This window comes from Triturus cristatus, chromosome 7 (assembly GCF_964204655.1).
Source record: "Triturus cristatus chromosome 7, aTriCri1.1, whole genome shotgun sequence".
NCBI lineage: Eukaryota > Metazoa > Chordata > Amphibia > Caudata > Salamandridae > Triturus > Triturus cristatus.
The window spans coordinates 951,965,504-951,992,555 of NC_140590.1; positions in this window are offsets into that span (position 1 = coordinate 951,965,504).

Below are 27,052 nucleotides of genomic sequence, written 5' to 3' on the forward strand. Positions count from 1 at the left end.
AGCGCTAAGGTCCGCTGCGCGGGAGTGCACGGGGAGAGTAGCAGGTAAATTTAAAATACACAGTTATTACACCAAATAGTTTAAAACATCAGCGTTTCTCCCGGCTTCCGCCTCAGAGTATGCTCTAGAGTATATGTATATGCTGTCTGAGAGTAGTTCTGGATGTGTCTATAATTTTAGGATGTACACTGGTAGTTAGTGAGAAAATTGTGTAGGAAGTTGGTAGAGGACTTTTTACCAAGGTCACCATTTATACTTAGATAATTTCTTGTCACAACTCGCTCCCTGCATTCTCGTGTCCATCACCAGGGGGCTGAATTTTGGGGCTCTAAAGTGTTCTAATAAACTTCTAGACCCTCCCCTACATGCATATACTGACTTCCAGTCATTTGGATGCTACTTGCAAATTGCCATCCATTCCCAATCCATGCCCGGTTTTGTGAAAGCCAGCCTGCTCATGCTTGAAGCCAGCCTGCTCATGTTTGACACTCCGTTACCTAGAATTCCCTACTTTCTGCTCCATCTCCACCCCTGCAGGCCAAGGATGGGTGGAGGAATCCAGTCCACCTGTGGCTGGCTGCTGTTAGCCTGCTCACACCTGATGCATATGATTACTGTGATCTCTTTTAAGCCCCAGCTCTCGTCAGCCCAGGATTGATCATTGTAGCTGTGTACCGGTGAGATGACCCTTGTTTCCTGAGGTTTTGAAATCCTTGTTTCCAGTGTTTCCTGAGCTTTAGCATTCCTTGTTCCTGAGCTGCAGCAGTTTCCCTTGATCCTGAAGTAACACTGCCTGCAGTGCTACCTTGACTCCTGAGCTTTAGCTCAATTCTAGTTCCTGCTCCTGAGCCTTATCATTCCTTGTTCCTGAGCTACAGCAGTTTCCCTTGTTCCTGAACTAGCACTGCCTGCAGTGCTACCTTGGCACTTGAGCTTTTGCTCAATGATAGTTCCTGCTCCAGCATTGCCTTCAGTGCTCCTTTGTTTTCTTGATTCCTGAGCAAACACTATTCTAGTAGATACCCTTGTAGCCTCCCCTTCTGTATATCTTTTTCCAGTCCCTGCTTTTCTTCCCATTTCCTTGGTTCCAGTTCCTAGTTTACTGTCTTTCTATTCGCGCTGTCTTGCTTCTATTACCTTGTATGTTTGCTACTTGCTTTCTGCCAAGTGTGCCCTGTGATGTCCTTCCTTTCCTGTTAAGCACTCCTCCTTGCTAGCTCCAATCAATCAATCAGGGAATTGTAAGCACGCTACTCACCCATGAGGGTCTCAAGGCGCTGAGGAGGGGGGGGGGGGGGGGCAGATCTGTTTAGCTGAAGTGCCAGGTCTTGAGGGTCTTCCGGAAGGTGTTCAGGGAGGGGGCGCATCTGATGTCTGCTGGTAGCTCCTTGTCTATTGTGCTTCTAATTAGTTCTATCCCCTTGCTGTTACTGCCTTGAGTGTTCCTGTTTGATCGCTAGGATCCGTGGGTACAGCTGACAACCTAGGTGGTGATTCTTGTTCACTGTGAGTATTGTCTTTGAGATACATTTCTAATATCACCCTAGGTGTCAGCTCCACAGACCCTGCCTTTGTATGCATATCCTATACGTGGGTATGTGCAGTCAGTATCTGTAACAGCAATTGTGGGTAAGGATCTTACTGAGCTTCAATCTTACCGTGTGCTACTCCCTAATGCTTTACCCCACATTCCCTTTATTTTTTAATGTTGGTTATATATATATATATATATATATATATATATATATATATATATATATATATTCTCAACAAAATAATTGCCACGACCACAATAGGTGGTCGTGGCAATTATTTTGTTGAGAATTCTGAAAGACGGCGTGCTCCGCCGCCATCGGACGATCTGCCTGCCTGGGGCGAGGGGAGACGGAAGGAGCAAAGAAATCGGAATATATATATATATATATATATATATATATATATATATATTACCTACTGGCGGTCGCCAGTAGGTAGTTATAGTTAGGACCACGTTTCCATAGGAAATCCGCAACATTCTATTTTGAATAACTTTGGCGCCGGTCGACGAATCCTCGCGAATTTTTCAAAATAGGTGGGGCGCTACGCTCCGCTCCTTCCCTGAAAGTCTCGGGGGGATTCGTCAAGCGGGGGCTGAGATAAAAGGGGGGTCCCAAAACGCGTTTTTCCCATGCATTTTTCCATAGGACCTTTAGACAGGGCTACAGCCCGAACGGCTGAACAGAATTACTAGAAATTTGGCAGAGAGGTAGTCCTCAGGTCAAGGAAGTGCCTTTTGTAGGTTTGGTGTAAATCTGTTCGGTAGATTCTGAGAAAATAGCCTTTAAATCAATATATATATCTGAGCCAGCTTACGGTGCGCTTACGGTACGCTTACCGTACGCGTACGGTGGCGTGCGCGAGCGCGATTCTGATTGGCTCTTAGATCTTAGTAAACATTCGAATCGGTCGAAACCAGGAAGCGGCAGCCGCCATTTCGTGTGTTTCACTCAGAAAAAAAAGAGTGATAACAAGAAAAGGGGGCAAGGAGGAGAGTTACAGACCCCCTAACATTTGTAAGGGGGTCAAAGAAGGACAGAAAAGTACAAAGAAAACATTTATTGATTTTAAAAAAAATCACGGGGTACGCGTACGGTAAGCGTACGGTAAAAAAAAAAAAAAAAAAAAGAAATGAAAATCAGATTTAAGTGTTTAGATATTAGGGGGCTCTAAAAAGAGCCGTTGTGTTTATGAAGTGATTTTTTGGTGGTACCTACAAGTAAGTACCGATGCAGAGTCTAAGGTTCAAGAGGAAGACTCTGTTCCCTTCATCATTGAAGTGTACACCATCTCCTCTATAAATGTCTTGCATGTCGTAACGCAAGTTGTTGTGGTAAATGGAACCCATACCATAGTCACGGAGGAAAGCAGAAACAGATTTGTTGACGTGCTTTCTTGCTTTGTCAATCTGCGGACAGAAATGATTGGACCAGTTCCATTTTTGCCTTTGGCATAAGTTAGAAAACACAAAGGCAGTTTTAGGGAAAAGTGAAAACAGTTGTGCAAAGGTGTCCTTCATAAGCATTTCCAGACCTACCCCAGTCAAAGTGCCTAGGTCATTGCCACCACAGTGCACTATTATGAGGTCAGGGTGTTGGATGTGCATGAAGGATTTCACCAATGGCATCAATTGGTGCCACTTTAACCCTCTCTGACCAATCCATTTAATGTCTACATTTGGCAAAGCAAGGTCTCTCACCATACCTGTTTTCTCTGCAAACTTTTCACTCCAGAAGACATAGCTGTGCCCTACAATCCACACTGTGAACATCTTCAAAGGAGAACTGGATGCACTCAGGAGGTGTAATTCAGTAGAATGGCAATATGAAAAGAAAGACAGTTTGGAAATGGAGGCATACATATTTTTTTCATAAAAAAAAGAACTGATTGGCTGTTTCATACCATTCTAGAATAAAAACTAGGCTGTATGTGTAAATTAATAGAAGCATGTTTTGTATTGGTACAGAAAAATGTGTTACCAAAGAACAGTACTATGGATTTGCTGTTAGGTTTGAAAAGTCAAGCACTCTTGCTCTGTGGAATTGAAACATTGTTTGGCGAACTTCTGACCTGACTCCACACAGCAGTGTTCCATGAGCTGTTGCTATGGTAGCAGGCAGAAGTCAAGTTGGGGGAAGGGTACTAGGCAGAAGTCAAGTTGGGGGAAGGGTACTTTTGGAAAAGGGTTGGTTTTCAACCAATAGAAATGTGTGATTACATTTGAAAAAAAGGGGCAAGCACTGAGATTTGAAACTAACATGTATATGTGTGGAAAAAGAGAGGGAAAGTTTGCCATTATCTGGTTCTGCTGAGAGGAGAGAGGTGTAAAGAACAGAGATCCTGGCTCTGATAATCTGCTGTTTGAGTGCCACATTTCTTTCACAACTAACTAATTTTAAAGGTGAGTTTAGAGTTTGAGAGGGGATGTATATGGTAAATTAAGAAATGAATAATAGAAATGCAATTCTTTTTGTTGAAGTTGTGTTTATTATTTTCTGTTTTGGGAGAAATTTAAATGTGAGGAACAAGTAAAATAATATGGACTATGTTTTCACAATAAATTAAGGTGTACTGGTATAATAAAATAATAGTTTAAGGGTTTGAGGTTGGACTCAGTAATGCAAATACATTCAGCATCACTAAGGCTGGTTGCCCTTGCTGGAGTGTAGGCAGACACCCAGGTTACAAATGATGCTGGTCTGAAAAAGCAGTTTGGACATGTGCTTTTTAAAAAATCTGAAAAGTGGATTCATAATGTGTCAGTCTGTAAAAGTGTTTATCACTTGCCAAAAAAAAGAGCAGTAAGTGTGCTTTAAAATTGGCAAATAAATTTCGTTTTGTGACTAATGTGAAAACATGACTCTGTGTGCAAATAGGAATTACAGGCAGAGATTTATTGCGTATTGCTCTGGTGATTTCACAGTTGCATTAGATGGAAAGGGGGAGCCATTTTTTGGTGCAGAAGCAGACTCTTAGCACACAGGTAGCTGCTTACCATGTGGAATCATGCACAGTATTCACAAGCGAGTGGGGTTTGAGGTTTCAGTCAGTAATGCAAATACATTCAGCATCACTAAGGCTGGTTGCCCTTGCTGGAGTGTAGGCAGACACCCAGGTTACAAATGATGCTGGTCTGAAAAAGCAGTTTGGACATGTGCTTTTTAAAAAATCTGAAAAGTGGATTCATAATGTGTCAGTCTGTAAAATTGTTTATTACTTGCCAAAAAAAAGAGCAGTAAGTGTGCTTTCAAATTGGCAAAGAAATTTCGTTTTGTGACTAATGTGAAAACATGACTCTGTGTGCAAATAGGAATTACAGGCAGAGATTTATTGCGTATTGCTCTGGTGATTTCACAGTTGCATTAGATGGAAAGGGGGAGCCATTTTTTGGTGCAGAAGCAGACTCTTAGCACACAGGTAGCTGCTTACCATGTGGAATCATGCACAGTATTCACAAGCGAGTGGGGTTTGAGGTTTCAGTCAGTAATGCAAATACATTCAGCATCACTAAGGCTGGTTGCCCTTGCTGGAGTGTAGGCAGACACCCAGGTTACAAATGATGCTGGTCTGAAAAAGCAGTTTGGACATGTGCTTTTTAAAAAATCTGAAAAGTGGATTCATAATGTGTCAGTCTGTAAAAGTGTTTATTACTTGCCAAAAAAAAGAGCAGTAAGTGTGCTTTCAAATTGGCAAAGAAATTTCGTTTTGTGACTAATGTGAAAACATGACTCTGTGTGCAAATAGGAATTACAGGCAGAGATTTATTGCGTATTGCTCTGGTGATTTCACAGTTGCATTAGAAGGAAAGGGGGAGCCTTTTTTTGGTGCAGAAGCTGACTCTTAGCACACAGCCAGCTACTTACCATATGGAATCATGCACAGTATTCACAAGCGAGTGGGGTTTGAGGTTTCAGTCAGTAATGCAAATACATTCAGCATCACTAAGGCTGGTTGCCCTTGCTGGAGTGTAGGCAGACACCCAGGTTACAAATGGTGCTGGTCTGTAAAAGCAGTTTGGACATGTGCTTTTTAAAAAATCTGAAAAGTGGATTCATAATGTGTCAGTCTGTAAAAGTGTTTATCACTTGCCAAAAAAAAGAGCAGTAAGTGTGCTTTCAAATTGGCAAAGAAATTTCGTTTTGTGACTAATGTGAAAACATGACTCTGTGTGCAAATAGGAAATACAGGCAGAGATTTATTGCGTATTGCTCTGGTGATTTCACAGTTGCATTAGATGGAAAGGGGGAGCCATTTTTTGGTGCAGAAGCAGACTCTTAGCACACAGCCAGCTACTTACCATGTGGAATCATGCACAGTATTCACAAGCGAGTGGGGTTTGAGGTTTCAGTCAGTAATGCAAATACATTCAGCATCACTAAGGCTGGTTGCCCTTGCTGGAGTGTAGGCAGACACCCAGGTTACAAATGGTGCTGGTCTGAAAAAGCAGTTTGGACATGTGCTTTTTTAAAAATCTGAAAAGTGGATTCATAATGTGTCAGTCTGTAAAAGTGTTTATCACTTGCCAAAAAAAAGAGCAGTAAGTGTGCTTTCAAATTGGCAAAGAAATTTCGTTTTGTGACTAATGTGAAAACATGACTCTGTGTGCAAATAGGAATTACAGGCAGAGATTTATTGCGTATTGCTCTGGTGATTTCACAGTTGCATTAGATGGAAAGGGGGAGCCATTTTTTGGTGCAGAAGCAGACTCTTAGCACACAGCCAGCTACTTACCATGTGGAATCATGCACAGTATTCACAAGCGAGTGGGGTTTGAGGTTTCAGTCAGTAATGCAAATACATTCAGCATCACTAAGGCTGGTTGCCCTTGCTGGAGTGTAGTCAGTCACCCAGGTTACACATGTTGCTGGTCTCAAAAAGCTGTTTGGACATGTGCTGTTTTCAGAATCTGAAAAGTGGATTCATAATGTGTCAGTCTGTAAAAGTATTTATCACTTGCCAAAAAAAGAGTAGTAAGTGTGCTTTCAAATTGGCAAAGAAATTTCGTTTTGTGACTAATGTGAAAACATGACTCTGTGTGCAAATAGGAATTACAGGCAGAGATTTATTGCGTATTGCTCTGGTGATTTCACAGTTGCATTAGATGGAAAGGGGGAGCCATTTTGTGGTGCAGAAGCAGACTCTTAGCACACAGCCAGCTACTTACCATGTGGAATCATGCACAGTATTCACAAGCGAGTGGGGTTTGAGGTTTCAGTCAGTAATGCAAATACATTCAGCATCACTAAGGCTGGTTGCCCTTGCTGGAGTGTAGTCAGTCACCCAGGTTACACATGTTGCTGGTCTCAAAAAGCTGTTTGGACATGTGCTGTTTTCAGAATCTGAAAAGTGGATTCATAATGTGTCAGTCTGTAAAAGTATTTATCACTTGCCAAAAAAAAGAGTAGTAAGTGTGCTTTCAAATTGGCAAAGAAATTTCGTTTTGTGACTAATGTCAAGTCAAGTCAAGTCAATGATACTTTATTCGATAAAAAATTTCATCATAAAAGTAATATACAATATTTATGACCTGTGTAGACACATACTACCAAATACAAAATACATCTTCATTAAAAGTTTGTACAACACCAGGTCACATAAAAATTTCTCAATACAGAAGATACTAATTAAAATACATCAATTTTACTCTGCGTAACTACACATTTCCCCTACTAAATAAATAGCAATGGCCACTAACCTAGCCCTTGAGCCATTCCTTCAAAGTGACGTCCCGGCCTACATAGTGAGTAGGAGCTTTAATCTCCTCATACGGATCACCCAAGCACTTCCAATAAATTTGGCGACACCACACACCATTGATGAAGAGGATGTGTCGGTACAGAGAACTCGCAGTGCCATTACGTGACATCGAAGGCCCAAGCCCCTGCATAAGGGTTTTAACCATATTCTTCTGGATACTCTGTAAGCCGGGCAAGCAAACATAAAGTGCGCCACTGTCTCACTAGGGGCTGCACAGCACGGACACCCCTTTGATGAACTACCTTGTGCAGTCCACCCGGAGGTAAAGGCATTTACAGGTAGGGTTCCGTACCTAACTATTAAGTATAATGATCTATCCAGTGGTTTCTCGATGTAATCAAGGAATAGTTCAAATTGGGATGTCCCCTTTATCTCTAGGAACCGCTCGGTGAGAGAACCCACAGCACCTCTACGCAAGCTCTCCAGCTGGACCCACTCCCAATAAAGCTTTTTAATAACTAATTTCGGGGGCGGGGATTGGCTCTTCCATACATCGCTTAGACCTATAAGTCCCACCAGCTGCCGTAGGTTGCTCAACCACTTAATCCTGTTACCTTTGTCCAACAGGATAAGTTCGTCCAATGCGTCAGCATAGTTCTTGAGCTCCTCCGTCCTTCTCAGCCGTACCCAAAATAGAAGAGGGCGTAGGCGCACTATCTCTTTAAGGGGGCGCCTGCCCATATCTAAACGTAATGGTGTCAGTGGGGTAGAAGCTGGTAAGGCAACCAGATCTCTCAAGAACTTATTTTCTGAGGTGATTAAATCCTGGACATTCTCGAACCCCCAAAGTTCCGAGCCGTACAGGGCACTTGGCAGAATTTGGCCTCCATAAATGGCTAGGGCCGGGGCCGCGGGTTTACTCACTGACTCCCTATGCTCACGTAATACCACCCCAGCAGTTCTTTTAAAATTTAATAACATTTTAGCCAGATGGTCGTTCCAACGCATCCGACTATTCACCCTAACACCCAAATAATCAAAGGACTCCACCGTATCCAAGGACTCCCCATTGAGCGAAAAGTTATTCCGAAAGCTTCTGGACGGGTAGAGGGCCATTAGTTTCGTTTTCGAGGTATTAATTGTAAGGCCCCTATCATTACAAAAATCACTAAAGCGATGAAGTAGCTTTTGAAGACCAGCCGGGGTTTTTGAAATCAAAATGGTATCGTCCGCGAAGAGGAGAGTTGGTATTTTTTCCCCAGCCAGGGATGGCGCATCCGCCGCCTCATCCCTCAGATGATCCACCACACCATTCACAAATAGGGAGAATAGGGTTGGCGCCATGACACATCCCTGGCAGACACCCCTCCTCACAGGAATCCTCTCGGTCAATTGGCCTTGGGCACCCCATCTGATTCTTGCATAATTTTCTTCATGGAGCTTGACTATAAGATCCAGAAGATAACCCGGCAAGCCCATCTCCTCCAGAACTTTCCATAGCCTAGCTCGGGGGACCAGGTCAAACGCCATCCTGAGATCTATAAACGCCAGGTAGAGACTACCCTGGTTAATTAACACAGTTTTCCAATAGATCGCAAAAAAGCGGAAGACCTGGTCCATTGTGCCCACTTTTTTCCGGAACCCGGCCTGGAAGTGAGAGAGGACCTGTTCCTCCTCCATCCATGCACCTACTCTCAGGATGATGACCCTGCCAACCACTTTCTGAATCACGTCTATCAGACTAATTGGTCTGTAGTTGGCAGGGTCATCCCTGTCACCCTTTTTAAAAATTGTAATCACTTCTGCCCCCTTCCATGAGTCAGGGACGGGGTGTCCATTGGCTATTAGGTTCATTATTAAAGCAATGAGTGTGGCCCAAGCTATGGGGTCGGTCATAAGAAGGTCCCCCGGAATACCATCTTGGCCCGCTGCCTTCTTCGGGGTTAGATGACCTATGGCCACTACTATCTCAGAGGGCACAAATGGGTTCTCAAGCGTGGCAACGAGAGGGGCCCGGTTGGCTGGATCCCGGAAAAAAGGTTTGGGTGCATCTTGACCACCGTAAATTGTTGAAAAATGGGAATGCCATTTTTGGCTAGTAATTTGATTAGTCAACAGGGGCCTATTAAAATTTCTGGCCTTGTTAATCAAGTCCCAAAACAGTGTGCCATTTTTCGTTTTAGATGCATTTTTAAGGTCCTGCCAATGCTGTTCCTCCCACTCTTTTTTAGCCCGTGCTAGTTCGCGGGCATACTCCCTCCTAACTATTTTAACTAGCGGTTGGTTCTTTTTGCGGAGGGCGGCAGCTAACTCACGTCTTTTTACCCGACACTTAGTAGTGTACCAGGGGTTACTAGGCTTGGGAGCTTTTGTTTTATTGCTCTTAATTAAAAATAATTTACCCACTTCTTCAATGGTGTTATTATATACCAGAGGAAGGGGTGTGTCCTGAACAGCCCCTATCCCCAAGGCAAGAGTCTCCAACTCACTAGTCAACACATCAATGTGCGCCTTAATCTTTATCAATTTATCTGGGTGAGAGGCAACCTTGTCCCATTTTAATCTTCGGTTACCATCATAGGGGGTTACCTCCTTTGTTATCTTCGGTGGAGCAGTGTTTGGGCTTCCTGTTAAATTTCTCCACCCTAACGACAAACATAGGGGGTTGTGGTCACTATCCTGAGAGGGAACCACCTCCATATCCACTAAGTCACGCCACATGGTGACGTCCAGTAGAATGTAATCAATTCTGGATGGCCTATTAAGTCTATTGAATGTCATCGCCCCATTCCTATCAGAAGGCGATCTACCATTCACTGCTCTTAGGTTATGTTCCACGGTCAGAGCATTGATCTGTAATGCTCTAGCGGACCACTTTTTAATCGGGGGCAGTGCCAGTGAGGGGATAGACCAGCTTGCGTCATCCTCCTCTATGCCCAAAGGGTCATCCTCACTTAAGGGTTCGAATGTACAATTAAAATCGCCTCCAACAATTTTTTTAGAGTTTGGGGTACAATTAGCTAGTGACTGTTCTAAAATCGTAAATATACAAGGTGTTTTAACTCCCTGATTCCCTCTAGCATAAATGTTAAAAAGCTCCACCTTGCTTCCCTTCACCTGGCCTGGAAAAGAAAGGTGTTGGATGTCCCTACACTCCAGATCATGAACTATGATTTTCCAATTTAGGTCTATTTTTATCCAGATGAGCAAACCCCCAGAGGGTCTACCTTTTCCACAACTGAAGGCGGGCACACAATAGGTGGCATAGCCAGTTTTGTAAACTGGTGATAAACTCCAGGTCTCTTGGCACATACAAATATCGAATTTTTCAATGAAGTTGTTCCAATCCGGGAGAACCACTTTTTTCCCCAACCCTGCTATATTCCAAGACAATAGGTGAATTACGTTTTTACCACTAGTAAACGGGACTGAGCTGACTCTATTTTCTCCAACCGTTGCCCCTAAATCGATTATTTCACAAGGCTCTACCTGGTTTAGCATCTGTTTACCTGTATCACAAGTACTACCTCCCACAGATAAATGGTGGGTGTTGGCTAAGAAACCAACAGCTGCTCCAGTTACCGGGGGTGGAGATACCCTCTCGCTAGTTTGGGATTCATCAGCTACTTTAGAAATCACAATTGTGCTCCCCTTTAATCTGCCTAAACTTTGGCTATCCCGATTACCCTTCCTATGCTGTAATCTTCAATCGCAATCATCCATGCCGGAAAAGACATCAAACCTATTCCCTAGCTCTAGGGGCGTGAATGGCCTCATATGGTCCACTCTCAGCTTATTGAACCTGGAACCTCTAAAAGGTATCGTATTCCAACCTTGATGGTCGAATCGCGGGTTCATAGCATGTGGTGCTATGGGGATGGCTGGATAGTCTCTATGGTTTTTCCCGGCATAGGTTAGGGGTAACACTAAGGACCTAGGATAAAAATAGGTCAGGGCTCGAGGACTAATTTGGCTGTTGCCATTACCTAAAGGCCAGTTTAATATAAAATCAACCACTTGTGGATCTCTAAATTTATCAGGACTATATCTCCTTCAACGTCCTTACTTTTACCACCAAGCCAGGGGAGGCGTCTGGCATATAGTATCTCTCCATTGATATTCCTGCTTATAGGTCTATGTATTCTTAACCAGTGTATGATTTTGTTTTTCAACTGGTAGAAATCTTCTCTCTTGTTGTCGGCCAATATCGGGACCCCTGTCAAAACCACCACCAAGGGCACGGCTTCTGGGGGTAAGTCAACCTGTGGGCCGGTGAACCTAGGATCCCGATCCCGCATTGAGCTAACCTGCTCCTGACGTGTAATCCCTAGGGGTGCTGTACTAATCTCCTCCCCAAGGGTAGTAACAGGCTTGCTAATTGGGAATTCCATAGGCATCTGAGGGCCCTTGCTGACACAGTCAGGAGCTGTATGTTCCCCGCCCTGGAATACATTACTACTAAAATCAGAAGTTTCTTGGCGAATATTATTAATAGTAAGTGCTGGGGCCTGGAAGCTATTAACATCTGTTTGCACCTTTTCTACTATTGTCAGTTTTCTCAGTGTAGATTCCATATTCTCAAGCCTATGCTCCAGCCTCCTCAGGTTGTCCATAATGGGCAACATGAGGGTGCTGAACATATCCCCCAGTTTAGTTAGAGAAACAGTGTCTGTAGCGGGCGCCTGCGGAGAGTTAACAATGGGCTGAGTGGGCTCCTGAGTAATTACGACTAAATCCGGGCCCCCAGAGAAGGTACAAGTGGCCGGAATTGGCCTACATTCTGGCCCTAAAGCTGGCCCTGTAGCAGTTCCACTTCGAGACCTTGTATAATTACCAAACTCCGAATGGTGGATCCTAGGGTTAATGGGAGCCACCCCCTCCCTACGTCTTATTTTCCTAGGTGGGGGACCATAAATTTTCCTCGTGGCCTGGATCTTAGCCTTTTTCCCATTTTGTAACCTCCGGCCTGGAGGTCGTGTGTTAGAGACCTTGGGCTTTTTTATAACATTTAAGGAAGGGGAATCATTGGGAACATGAACACTGGGAACATTATTTGTAGGGGAACACTCGCGTAATAGTAGCGGGACATCCTCCTGAGAAGGAAGGACGTCGCTATTACCACAGCTATTACAGACGTCTACGGGTACCTGAGGATTAGGATCACCTAGAGCCCTACGTTTCATATTCTCAATGGAGCGTCGTCGTTCAGATCTACGCTCAGCCATAGTATCACCTTGATCATCAACCCGTAGGATATTTTTCTTAAAATAACTGTCTAGAGGGCCAATTACCACGCCCCTCATCGTGTCCCCTGACGAATCGCTCCCACTCAGGGCCATTATACTTATAGTAATGAGGAACCCCTGGAACCCAAAGACACAGAGACCAGGCCCAGCCCTGCCTCGATCGGCCTCGGAGGGCCTTAGAGGGCCCGCTCTTTGCCCGGTCTTCGCTCCGGGTTGAGCTCCGCACGCGTCCCGCTAGCGCGTTCAGGGATAGGCCACGTTATATACCAATGAGCTGGGAAGGAGGAGCCGAGAAGAGGAATCAGGTGTGGCGGGTGGATTGACGCCGGGCTACCTGGTCCTCGCAGTCCCGGAAGGGTGCGCTGCTCCGATGAAAGCCAAAGTCCCGCTGTGGCTGGAAAACGACCTCTCTGTTCAAACACCAAGCAAGAGGTGAGTAACTGCACCAGTAGCGCCTACGAGCGGCGCCCGCGAAGCGGGGGCCGCGAGGCGTGAAGAACGCTGGCAGGGAGGAGCCGAGAAGAGGAATCAGGTGTGGCGGGCGAATTGACGCCGGGCTACCTGGTCCTCGCAGTCCCGGAAGGGTGCGCTGCTCCGATGAAAGCCAAAGTCCCGCTGTGGCTGGAAAACGACCTCTCTGTTCAAACACCAAGCAAGAGGTGAGTAACTGCACCAGTAGCGCCTACGAGCGGCTAATGTGAAAACATGACTCTGTGTGCAAATAGGAATTACAGGCAGAGATTTATTGCGTATTGCTCTGGTGATTTCACAGTTGCATTAGAAGGAAAGGGGGAGCCTTTTTTTGGTGCAGAAGCTGACTCTTAGCACACAGCCAGCTACTTACCATGTGGAATCATGCACAGTATTCACAAGCGAGTGGGGTTTGAGGTTTCAGTCAGTAATGCAAACACATTCAGCATCACTAAGGCTGGTTGCCCTTGCTGGAGTGTAGGCAGACACCCAGGTTACAAATGGTGCTGGTCTGAAAAAGCAGTTTGGACATGTGCTTTTTAAAAAATCTGAAAAGTGGATTCATAATGTGTCAGTCTGTAAAAGTATTTATCACTTGCCAAAAAAAAGAGCAGTAAGTGTGCTTTCAAATTGGCAAAGAAATTTCGTTTTGTGACTAATGTGAAAACAAATGTAGTAATATATTTAAATAAAATAAAGGAATTTTTTTTTAGTTTTTTTCAGGTATTGCTGAAGAGCAGTGAACAAAATTTAAGATGCCTACAAAATCCAGAGTAAAAAAAGAGCACAAAAAAAACCTATATTTGAAGACAACTGGAGGACCTAAGTTAGTTGAAGATGCTCATGTTGGGAAGAAGAAAAAATCTTCTGGTAAGCAAACAAAAGATTTTCTAAGGAACATATTCAAAAAAAGGAAAAATGTACAAAATGTCTGTACTGGAAAGAATGATTTCAATCGAAAAGGAAAGGAAAAAATTGAGAATTTAGTTAATGCAAATATACCTTCTGCAACTAAAAAGATAAACTTAAACAGAAAAACAGCGTTTAAAGAGATACGTAGAAAAATGTTTCAGAGGAGAGTTATGTCCAATTTGCTAAAGGATGTGAAGAAATATAAGCAAAAGGCAAAGTTTTATAAGGAAAAAAAAGAAATTGAAGCCATTGCAGCAAAGGCATTTGAATTAAAAAGGAAACTATTCATTTTAATTTTGAATAGGATGCGTACATTAGACAAAATGGTTAATGTACTGAAATCACATAGCAAAAGGAAAAGAGTAGTGAACAGAACAAACTTTTGTAAAGTGTTTTTAGGAAAATGGATGCATAGTTCAAGTAGTGAACCTTTTTTTAATGAAGAGAGTTATTTTCAAAGTAATAGTTTGCTGCATGCAGTTGACACCAGAGGTCGTGCTTATGAAGTGAAAAATGGTTGCATAATGGAGAAGGAGATAATGGTTCCAAGAGATGAGGTACAAGTGATGGCGGATGAGGCTATGGGGAGACGTCCTAAAGCCCCAGTGTACACTTGGAATTGTAGTAGTATTTGCACTGTGCGTCAGGAATCTATTGATAAATTTCGTGAGTTTCTAAGAGAATATAGAAAAAAAAGTGTGAAACAGAAGATTAAGGTGCTTCAAAGTCTAGATCCATGCAGAGTGAGAGAGAATACTGGTTTGCAGGGTCATTCTCTGGCTTGTCTATCTAGAAAAGTGTGTAATAGTGTTTTCCATCATTTTAGGATGCTGGCTGTTCATCATACTGAAATGAGAAAGTTTGTGAGACGGTTGTGTTTTGCTAAAAGTCCAGCAATAAAGTTAGATGAATTGAATAGGGCTCTGTTCCGTGGAACTGTATCAGATGTAGAGAAGGTTGTTGATGAAATTCAGTTTTGTTACTTTGGTCCTGAACAAAACAGTGCAGAGAAGGACACAGTAAATGAGGAAGAAGTGGAAGAAAATGTAGAACCCTCTGTAAGTAAGACATTTAGGGCCTCATGTAGGTAGCATACCAGTTACCACTTCTAAAATACCGAACGTTACCGAATCGGTATTTTAGAAGTGGTAACTCGTATGTAGGTAATGAGTCGGTATTTTTTACCGATTCGTTACAATTCGGTAATTACCGAATCGGTATTTACCGATTCGGTAATGAGGCATACCTTCCCATTGATGGGAAGGTATGCCTCATTACCGAATCGGTAAATACCGATTCGGTAATGGTGGAGAAAATGCAAGGGTGGCAGGGTGTCACATTGACACCCTGTTGCACCCCTGATTCGGCCATGTGTGCACATGTGGCACACATACATGCCCTAAGGGCATGTATGTATGCCACATTGCACACTGCTACGCGCTTCAAAATGCATACACACATACATTAATTATTTACCACCAAGTATAAGTTGGTGGTAAATACCGACTCCGAAACACACCCACACACTCCCCCTACATATCATTTCTGGAATCGGAATTTACCGATTCGGTAAAATGACCGAATCGGTAAAATTACCACATCGGTAACGTTACCGATTCGGTAATTTTACCGATTCGGTAGTTTTACCGAATCGGTAAATTCCGATCCCAGAAATTGACCCCCTACATACCAATAGCCAAAATACCGGTCGGTAACGGTATAATTACCGAAAATCGGCCGTTACCGACCGGTATTTGGCTACCTACATGAGGCCCTTAATGATCACATAACAAAATTTGCAATAATCTCTAATGAAAGACCAAATATTACTTGTATTTGTTGCCGCAGAACTCATTATAGAAAACAAACCAGGTATGTTGATCTCTACAGAAAGAGTGAAAATGAAGATAATTATAAGTGGAAGGATTTTGCCACCTATATATTTCTTGAAAATTGTTTTGAATTGGGTGAAGTTCAGCGTATTTGTAAATACTGTTACAACAAGTTAGAGGAAAATAGAATGCCGACCAGAGCTGTACATAATAATTTAGAATTGGATGCTATTCCTGCTGAACTTTCTGAATTAAATACATATGAGTCTATACTCATTCAATGTGTTCATCCGTTCCAGACCATAGTACGTATGGAGCCCAAAACTGGTAAATTACCTCCTTCAGATTTACTGAGAGGTTTAAAAGGTAGAGTGGTGTATTTGCCCTTGGATTTGAAAAAAAATATGGAAACTATTGATGCGGATACTTTGGAAACTGAAGCATTAATTATTCTGGTTAATGGTGTACCTACAAAGAATAAGAAGATTTGGCAGGAGCTGGTAGATGTACGGAAAGTACAAAGAGCACATTTGTATTTGAAAAGGAATAACAAATGGTATGAATCAATTTATATAGAAGAAGAAGAAGAAGAATATTTACAAGAAGACACAGAAACACCAACTGGACAAATTGAAAAAGTGGACAAGTCAAAGGAAGAAGAAATTTATGAACATTTTAGCATACATCCTCTTCATTCAAAAGAAGTTATGGGAGACAATATTGATCTATTTCAGATGAAGAAAGCAAAAGGAACTCCCGTGAGTGTATGGGAGGAGAGCTTGGAAGCTCAATGTTTTCCCCAGCTGTTTCCTAAAGGAAAAGGAGGACGATACGATGAACGTCCGGAACAGATTCCAGCTTCTGAGTATCGGACTACAAGACTATATGCTGAAGATCCCAGATTTCGACAAAGTATTCCTTATTTGTTCCATCTTTTATTTGAAAGCGACTTGTCTGCACTGTCTTATGCAGTAAATCACATTTTAAAAAGTGGAGTACATTTACAAAATGTGTCTGCTAAGGATTTTATGGAGAAAGTGCAGCACCGAGATGATCATTTGGAAACACAACTGATCAATCTGATGGCTTGTCAGCGTGGGACAAATGAATATTGGTACCGACGCCATGGTGAATTAAAATGCATGTTACGGAATTTAGGAACTCCAACATGGTTCCTTACCCTAAGCTGTGCCGAGTACGCTTGGGATGATTTACTGGATTTTCTACGAGAGGCAAATTCAAACATTAAAAACATCGAATACAAGACAGCAGGAGAACTGTGCTCATTGGATCCGGTTAATGTTTGCAGATATTTCAATCATAGATTTGAGGCTATGATGTCCTTCATCTGCAATAAAAAAAAATCACCTCTAGGAGAAGTAGTGGATTTCTTTTGGAGAAAAGAGTACCAGGCAAGAGGTGCTCCTCATATTCATATGCTGTTGTGGATCAAGGATGCCCCAAAGTTTGGAACAGATACTGATGAAGCAGTGTTATCTTACATTGAAGAATATGCAACATGTGCTATACCAAAAAGCACAGAAGAGAAAAAGTTAAAAGGAGCAAGTTTTACGTTTCCAAAGTCATCGGTGTGGAAAATACTGTCGACGGAAATACAAGAGCAAAGATAAATACTACACTAAATGTCGATTTGGATTTCCTAGACCTGTTCTTTCAAATGGAAGAGTTAACAGTTTTATGTCATCTGTGAGACATACTATCACAAGAAAATCACCTAAGAATACCTACAACCTTAAAAGAAAAGAAGAATCAAAAAATATAAATGACTACAACCCAGTGATTTTATCCATGTGGAACGCTAACATGGATATACAGTATGTAGCTGACAATTCCATTGCTGTTGCTCGATATGTAACGTCTTACATTACGAAATCAGAAAAAACTGAATTGAAGGAAATGTGGGAAGAGATTTCTCACGAGAAAACTGTCAGTAAGAAGCTGTACAGTTTCAGTTTGAAGATGTTATCGCATCGAGAAATTGGATCATACGAATGTTCAGATAGGTTATCTTCTGCAAGTCTCTACTCAAAATCAAGAAGAATAATTTGGGCAAGTTTAGGCCTTGCAGCAATGAGAAATCGGGTACTGAAATCTGTTGGAGAAATTGAATATTTGGCCGAGAATGACCCAGAAAGTACAGATATTTTGAAATCAAACATGTTGGACACATATTACCCAAAGAGAAGTCATCATCTGGAGAACATGTGTCTCTATGAAGTGCTGCAGAACTACATTTATTCACGGAAAGCCGCAGAAGACATCAACAATGGAAAATATAAAGTCATTGGTGAGGAAGGATGTTTGGTGAAGCAAACAAAAGGAAGTTTGATAAATCACCGGAAGCTGAGTTGCGACACTACTGACAAAAAGGAATTTTACTACTTGGCTCTTTTACAGCTGTTTAAACCATGGCGTACAGAGGATGAACTACTGGGAGAATTTCAAAGCTATGAAGATTCTTTTAATGCTTGCAAAGACAGCATACAATGCAATACATTCACAACTTATCTGCAAATGTTAAATGAAGAAATTGAACAGGAAACTACAATTGCAGCAGAAATAGCTAGAGACAGTTCTCAGGACAGCCAAAGTTCAGGAACACTCAGTCAAGATCCCCTAGGACAACCAATCGTTGAAAATGAAGCATCAATAGCCATGAATGAAGTGGAAACGGCTATGAATCAAGCTCAAGGAGAATTTATAGACTTACAAAATTTGGAAAGACAACTGAACGAAGAGCAGCAACAAATTTATGAAGAGATCAGAAACAAAATTGATCACGGATTTCTACATGAAAAAAAAGAGTGCTCATGCACATCATTTCATCCAATCAGGATGTATGTAAGCGGACAAGCTGGAACTGGAAAAAGTTTCCTAATAAAAGTCATCAGAAGCTACCTACAGCAAAAAACGGATTCTACTTTGTCTTGTGTGGTTACTGCTCCAACTGGGTTAGCAGCATATAACATAAAAGGAATCACTTTACATCGTTTGCTAATGTTACCAGTGGAGCATGAGAACAAAATACAATACAACAAGCTAACTGGAGAAGCATGCTTGGAAGTTTCAAGAGTATTGAAGAAGATGCAAGTTCTCATTATTGATGAGGTGAGCATGGTATCGAACTTAATGCTTGCCTTTGTGCATTTAAGAATGCAGCAAATTCTGAAGTCAGACTATGACGTGTTATTTGGAGGAAAACACGTCATAGTTTTTGGAGATCTTTTGCAACTTACTCCAGTTAAAGGACAACCAGTGTTTAATACTGTGACACATGAAGACACGAAGAAGTCATTGGGAAGCATCGGTAATACAAATATTTGGTCCTTCTTTGAGTACAAGGAACTTGCAACTAATATGAGGCAAGCAAACGATGAAGAATATGGAAGTATTCTGAAAGATATCAGGATTGGACTACTCACAGAAGCTGGCAAAAAAGCATTACAGACTCGGCTGCTACATAATTTATTTCCAAAGGAAGAAATAGTTGCAGAGAAGATATACAAGAACATTGCAGAAAACAAAAGTGTCATCTGCTTAATGCCAACTCTACGTGAATGCTCAATATTCAATGAGGAGCTTTTGAAATTGGAAAAGGAAGATATCAGGAAATTGGAAGCAGTGGACAAAATTGAGGATGGAAGAATTACTGTCACATTAACAGGCACACTGAAAAATAAATTGGATTCACTAGAGAAGAAGATTTCCAAAACAGCTGGATTAGAAAAAAATCTATATATTTGCATGAACTGTAGAGTATTTTTAAGGAGAAATTTGGATGTTGAAAAAGGTTTAGTTAATGGAGCTATGGGAAGAGTTGTGGGTTTTATTAATTATCAGAAAAAAGATGGAATTGAATGTTTAAAAATAAAATTTGATCAGATAGAAGAAGTTAAAGACATTTGTCGTTGTACAGTTCGTTTCATGCTTGTGAAAGACTTATATGTACGTAGGAAGCAGTTTCCGTTTTCGCTAGCATATGCTGTAACTATTCACAAGTCTCAAGGATTGACTGTAGATTGTGCATTTGTGAACATTGGTTCAACTGTGTTCAAAGAAGGTATGGCATATGTTGCTTTGTCACGAGTGAAAACATTATCAGGTTTATTCATGATAGACTTTGATGATTGAAAAGTTAGTGCTGATACAAATTGTGTAAAGGAGTATAATAGATTAAGAAGAAGCTATGCTCCTCATTTAGGTCAGTATCCTGTGTTGGAGAAACGTGTAGTTTCTCGTAAAAGGAGAAATGAGAATATCTGTAATGAAGATGTAGAGAGGAGGAAAAAAAAGAGGAGTGATGTAATTGCAAGCAAAAAGAATAAGGAAAATGAAGAACAGGTTGTAGGATGTTATTTTGAAAATAGCTCTGGTGTCAACTGCTACGCTAATGTAGTGCTGAATGTTGCATTTTATCTGGAAAGTTTGCAAGAGCAGATAATAGTAAATCAGGGAAAAAGATTCTGTACTGTGCTGAGTCTCCTTTTTGAAAAGCTGAGTAATGATAAAACTCAAATAGAAAGTGCTACTGAAATTAGAAAAGTTTTAGATGTATGTTCAGGACGAACACAGTTTTCTCAAAATGTACAGCAAGACGCACAGGAATTCTTGATTTATTTTCTTCAGGTACTGGAAGAAGAAGGGGTTAACATTGAAAATTTATTTGGTCTCTCTTATAAATGGGAACATAGTTGTGAAAACTGTTATAATATATGTGGCTCTAATGTTGATTCTGAAAGGTTTATTTATTTAACATTGCCAGAGAGTAAAACAGTCACTTTTGCTAAATTAGTTAAAGATGCTAATCATAGCATGCAATGCGGTGAGTGTAAATCTGACATGTTTTCAACATTAATTTTAAAGGAATACAGACAGTATGTAATTTTAATGATGCAACGATGTAGAGCTGATGGTTCAAAATTGGATACTTTAATAAAGAAGTTTAGAGGACAGCAATTATCAATTTCAGGAAAAACTTTTGTAACAGTTGCAATAATTTTCCATGATGGACCTACTATAACTTCTGGTCATTACACAGTTTATCTTAAATGTGAAAAAGGCTGGACACTGTGTAATGATTCCCAATTGATTTTTAAGCAACGTTTGCCTTTTGATTTAGCAAATTCCTATCTAATCTTCCTGAAACCTAAATTTTAGAGAGATTTGACAACATCTGGACAAAACAATTTTACCATTTTATTGGATTACCATTTGGAATTTACAAATAAAAAGATTTAACAAATTATCATTTGGCCTAATGGAAAGGTAACCAATTGTAATGTGGAATTTTTCCATTTTTTAAGGAAACTTTGGAAAACCAAAAATTTCGAAAAAATCGGTAACATCTGCACAATTTAAATTTTGGAATGTTATTGGATTGCCATTGGAAATTTTTTCAAAAAAGATTTTTAAAATTACTATTTGGCCATGCGGAAAAGTAAACAATTCTATTGTGGACTTATTTAATTATTAATTAATCTTTCGGAAACCAAAATGTTACAGAGAAACGGTGACATCTATACAATTTAAACTTTTGTTTTTTATTGGATTACCATTGGAAATTAAACAAAAAAAGAATTTTAAAATTACTATTTGGCCTAAAGGAAATGGAACCAGATGTATTGTGGAGTTATTTGACATATATTATTGTGATTATACTTCTGAAACAAAAATATCAGACGGTATTTTAAAGAAATAAGTATTGATATTAGATGATATTTTTTAAGAATATTATGCATTTCTATAAAGTTATGTTTATGCAAAAAGAGATTGTGGGCTTTTTTAAAAACAATCTTTGAGATTGTTAATTTTTTTTTGCCTGCTGTTAAATGATGAATGCAATTGCTTTCACAATTTATAGTGAAATGCAATATTTTCTGAAAACAGCAAAAAAAAGGCAAAAATATTTTTTGAAAAATATGTAAATATGTGTACTGTATTATTAAATGTTTTATTAAATATTAATACTTTTTTCTTTTTTTTCAGATTGAGATAGAAAATTTTCGAAAACTAGAACCATTTTAAAAGCAATTAAAAATAAATTAAATGATTACATCTTTTTTTGAGTGGGTATGGTAAGTCAATAATGTCATGGTCCCTTTTTTCCACTTCTCTACAATCACATTTGCAGTTTTTAATTGTAGTCTCTCAAGGACCTTGTAATGTGATAATTGATTTTTAGTGTTTAAAAAAAAAAAAAAAAAAAAATTACGCGTACCGTACGCGTACGGTAAAAAATAAAATAAAAAAAGTTTTAAAAAAAATATATAAAAAATAGATGAAAGGTAAGGTTGGCTCTTAAAAGAGCCGTTGTGTTCATGCAGGGACAGAGGAAAGAAAGAATGGGAATATTAGACGGTACGACAAGTGTGCTGATCTATTTTATTGTTCACTAGGGACATACTGGTCTGCCTATAAGTAATTAGATCGTGACAATTGGCGCACCGTACTTCAACCCTCGCAAACCGAGGGTTAATTTCCAGAGGACCAGAAAAAGGAGATGCTCCCCCCACAGATGAAGGGCTCACCTGACCTGCAGAAGAAGGACTCGGCTCTGCAGATGATGGTCCAGGCTGAGCTGCTGTGGATGTGCTTGGTTGACTTCCTGAAGGGTTACGTTCAGTAAGTCGAGCATGTGTCCTTCTGTGTACATCCTTAAGGTGTCTCATCATGGTGTGATTCCCAAAGGAATACTTCCTGTCAGGATTACCTCTTGAAAGTACACGCTTACACAGCTTGCAAGTCACTAAGGGTGCATTTACCTTTTGCTGGCCTTCTGGAAAAGTAAAATACTCCCATACGTAAGAGGTCTTTTGTTTCCTCGCTCTCTGCCTCAAGGTAGTGCTGCTAGCCTCACTCTCAGAAGAGCTCTGCTGTTCTGCCATCGTATCACAAAGACAACCCAGCTCCTTCTCCTAAGGGATCACAAGCAGAAATGAGAGGAATGGGTGTGGTGTAGGAGAGTTCTAGAACTGAAAGTAGTTTCAACCAATCAAAAGTTGTGTTTCATGATCACATGACCTACCGTACGCTTACGGTACGCTTACGGCAAAAGTACGCATGCGCGTAAAAAAGACACGCGCTTGCGCGCATGCGCATAACAGTCACTCCCCGACACTTCTGCGTAACGTGCGCGTGTAGCGTACACGCGTACGCGCCCCACGCGGAGTACGCGCGGCTACGCAAATTGCGTAACTATACGCAAACAGCGTACATAAATTACGGACATTGCGTAAACCGTACGCTTACCGTAAGCTTACGGTACGCGTACTAAAAAAAAATTTAAAAAAAAGGAAAAAATGTATTGCTAATAAATTTTACCTGTTTATTTTATAAAACATATTGTAGAATTTTAAAAATTTAACCATAGTCTTTAAAAAAGGATAGAAAATTAAAATAAAAATATGTAAAAAAAAAAGAAGAAAAAAAAAAAAATTAGCATTTAAAAAACCTTGCAAATTCACTGAAAAAACCATGGGTTTCACACACGTTATAGTTAGGAATTAGCATTTAAAAAACCTTTGAAATTCACTGAAAAAACCATGGGTTTCACACACGTTATAGTTAGGAATTAGCATTTAAAAAACCTTAGAAATTCAATGAAAAAACCAAAGGTTTCACACATGTTATAGTTAGCTGGACATTTCACTCGTAAAAAACCAATGAAATTCCCCCGTTATAGTTAGTTCAGCTAACTATAACTCGCGCGCCCGCAATGCACTACTGATGACGTCACATATTACATCACTCATGACATGGTCAGTGACATCACTCATGACATCACTGATGACATCTCAAATGACATCACTGATGACATTATCCTTGTGACAGAGTGGTAGACCTCCTCTCACCCTAATATAACCTTTGATACAAACATTCAAAAATAGAGACTAAAATGTTCAAATCAATGGACATACCAATAACAGTTACAACAACCTATTCAGTAATTCTAAGATCCACATACACATCCACTCATCCACCAACAATCCTATACAGTCACTCATACATGTACTCACACATCATATGTACTCATACACCTAAACATCCTGTAACACAATCCCACTCATCCATAGAGTTACTCACACACATAGTCACTCATGCTAATAAAGAATCAAACATCCATTTACTTGCATATACAGTTATACACACACCAGCACACTTACTTTTACAGAAACTTACACATACTTAGTCTTTTTAACAATCACTTATAGAAACACATACTTATTCATACAGGAACTCTTCCAATCTCTCACTCTCACATATACTCACTTATAAACACCAATAGTCACATATACTAGATTAAAACATATGTAGTTACTTATGAAGACACTATTCAGACAGTCATTCACTCACTAACACACCCATGCACACACTCATCCACCCATACAGTCCTGCACACATGCTGTCTTCAACACATACAAACAGTGAGTCACTCATTCATGCATCTATGCACTACGTAATACCCCCCACCGCACCATGAAGACACTCAGACACTCATACTGATACTCAAAAAACCAACTATTAACCTATATAGACACTCATGTAGCTACTCACCAACCCATGCAGCCACTTATATACAAAGTGAGAGACTGATACAGGTATTTACACATTTAAACATTACTCACTAAGCCATGTATTAAAAAAGATACACTTAATCAGTCAGTTATACAATCAATTTTTCAGAAACAAATCATCAATTTAGACACTTATATACTCATTTATTCTTCCATCGACCTTGAGATATACATATATAAAACATATTTAATTTTCAGAAAAACACACATTCACTGGATGATGTCATCAGTGATGTCATTTGAGATGTCATCAGTGATGTCATGAGTGATGTCACTGACCATGTCATGAGTGATGTAATATGTGACGTCATCAGTAGTGCATTGCGGGCGCGCGAGTTATAGTTAGCTGAACTAACTATAACGGGGGAATTTCATTGGTTTTTTACGAGTGAAATGTCCAGCTAACTATAACATGTGTGAAACCTTTGGTTTTTTCATTGAATATATATATATATATATATAATGTCGTGCACGTCCGTCCTGAGTGAAGTTATTCTGAATGCTAAATTGCCTCTTGAGTGCCCATTCTTTCGGAGTCTTAGCCATCTTGTTCACTTGTGCAGGCTTTCCCTTTGGATCCCTTTTCTCCTCTGACTTCCTGTATGATCCGGGGCAGCACTGTACTCCTCTTTTTGAGTACGTTTTCTATCCAGTTCCCTGTCCTTGCACAAGTTCCTGACTGAGTCCCAGACAGTCCCGAACAGTCCCTGACACTTCTACACTGTTGTGCAATTGCTCAGGGAATTGTTCAAAGTGGACACTGTTGCCTGCGGCACAATCCACTCTAACCATATAGGGTACCCCAAAAGAGCTTGATTGAAAAAAACTTGAGAAGAGACAGTGCACTGCCTTGTGTAGGGATGACCTTCTAGCTGTGAAGTTTCTGATAGGAGAGATATCTACATGCTGGCTACTGTCAATGATAAAAGTACTTCACCTGTGCCTGTTTGGGGTCAGGTTACTGAAGTGTGTGTTTTAGACTACAATAAGTACTAGGGAGGTGTAGATAGAGTAGGTCAGAGTTTGGAACCTTACACTGCTGTTTGTAAGGCTTACGTTTGGTATGAGAAGTTGGCTATCCATTTATTCCATTTAGCAACCTTCAATACTTTTGATGTTTTCAAGGATTGTTCTCCAGAGTCAAAGATGATATCTGTTCAGTTTCAGCAGTCTGTGATAAGTAGCCTTGTTATAGTGGAACAGGCAAGAGTTCCTAGAGTTGCAGTGGTGAAGGATGTGGTTTGATTGAAAGATCGCCACTTTCCTGATCACATTCCTCTAACAACCAAAAAAGACTTTCCTAGTAGGAGATGTAGAGTCTGTACCCAAAGAGGTGTGTGGAAGGAAATTTGTATGTACTGGCCTGATTGTCCTTCTAACCCTGGGCTGTGTGTGTCCACATGTTTTAGATTATACCACACACCACAGAGTTTTTGGCGCAATGGTGAACATAAAAGTAAACTGACTGGTCTGTATTGTTTTATATTTTTGTTCAGATTTCACAGTTGGCATTAATGTGATGTATTTAGTTAGAGCTGCTGTGTTTTAAGTTATAGTTTGGTATCTACTTCCAAATGGTGTGTGTTTTCTTTTTTTTTTTACAAAAAGTGTGATGGCGGTATGCGTGGATGGGTGTTTGGCTGCTGGTGTGCGTGGACTGGCATTTTGCTGGTGGTATGTGTGGACTGGCATTTTGCTGGTGGTGTGCGTGGACTAGCATTTCGCTGGTGGAGTGCATGAACTGGCATTTAGCTTGTGGTGTGCATGGACTGGCAAGTGGTGTGTGTGGACTGGCATTTGGCTAGTGATGTGCTTAGCTGTCGTGTGTGTGAGCTGGTGCTTGGCTGGCGGTATGTAAGCTGCCATTTGGTTGGTGGTGTGTGAGAAGTGACTTGTTGATGGTCACTACACATACTGCTAGCCAAACGCCAGTCCACACACTCCGTCAGTCACCAGCCATTGTGATTGAGTGTCAGTCATGTGGACATATAAAAGTGTTGGGTCCTTGAATGGCACTATCTGTTGATGTGAGTGTTGTAATGTGCTGGGCCCACGGCTGGCGGTGTGATTGGTTTTGTGTGTGTCATGTATGAAAGGTGTGTGAATGACCTTTAAAGCGTTTGGAGCCTTGTCACTGCTTTACAACTCATGAGCTGTGAGTCATTGGTTCAGTATTTTTACTTTTCAATTATTAACGTACTTTATGTTTGTGAAGTCTCTTCTTAATAAAATATACATTTTGAACCTTTCACTCGCCCTTGTGCCAAATCCAACCAGTATATGTGTGTATTTGAGGAATATATGGTTGTGCAGTAATATCTATCCTTTCTGTCTTTGTCTGCCAAGGTGTACATTGTCTCGAGGGAAAATCTACCAACTCTAGATATTTTCACAAACTAGACATCAGAGGAGTACAGGGTGGTGTGCCTCTTGTAGATCACAAAATGTTTTCTTATCCACTATGCCCTGCAAACCTCAAAATGTGACTAAACTCACACATTTCTCTTGCATTACTGTGCCATATATTTCCAGAAACTGAAAAAAACCACAAATGTCCTTCCACCCAGTGTTCCCCTAGGTCTCCTGATAAAAATTCTACCTCAATTGTGTGGGTGGGCCAAGTGCCCACGACATGAAAGGGCCTGAAACGTATTGTGGAGACATCATAATTATCTATGACAAAAGGACCTGGTTTTGCAAGGGAGTCGCCTGCATTTTTGGTCCTGATCCCGGCAGCCATCTAGCGACACCTACCAAACCCAGA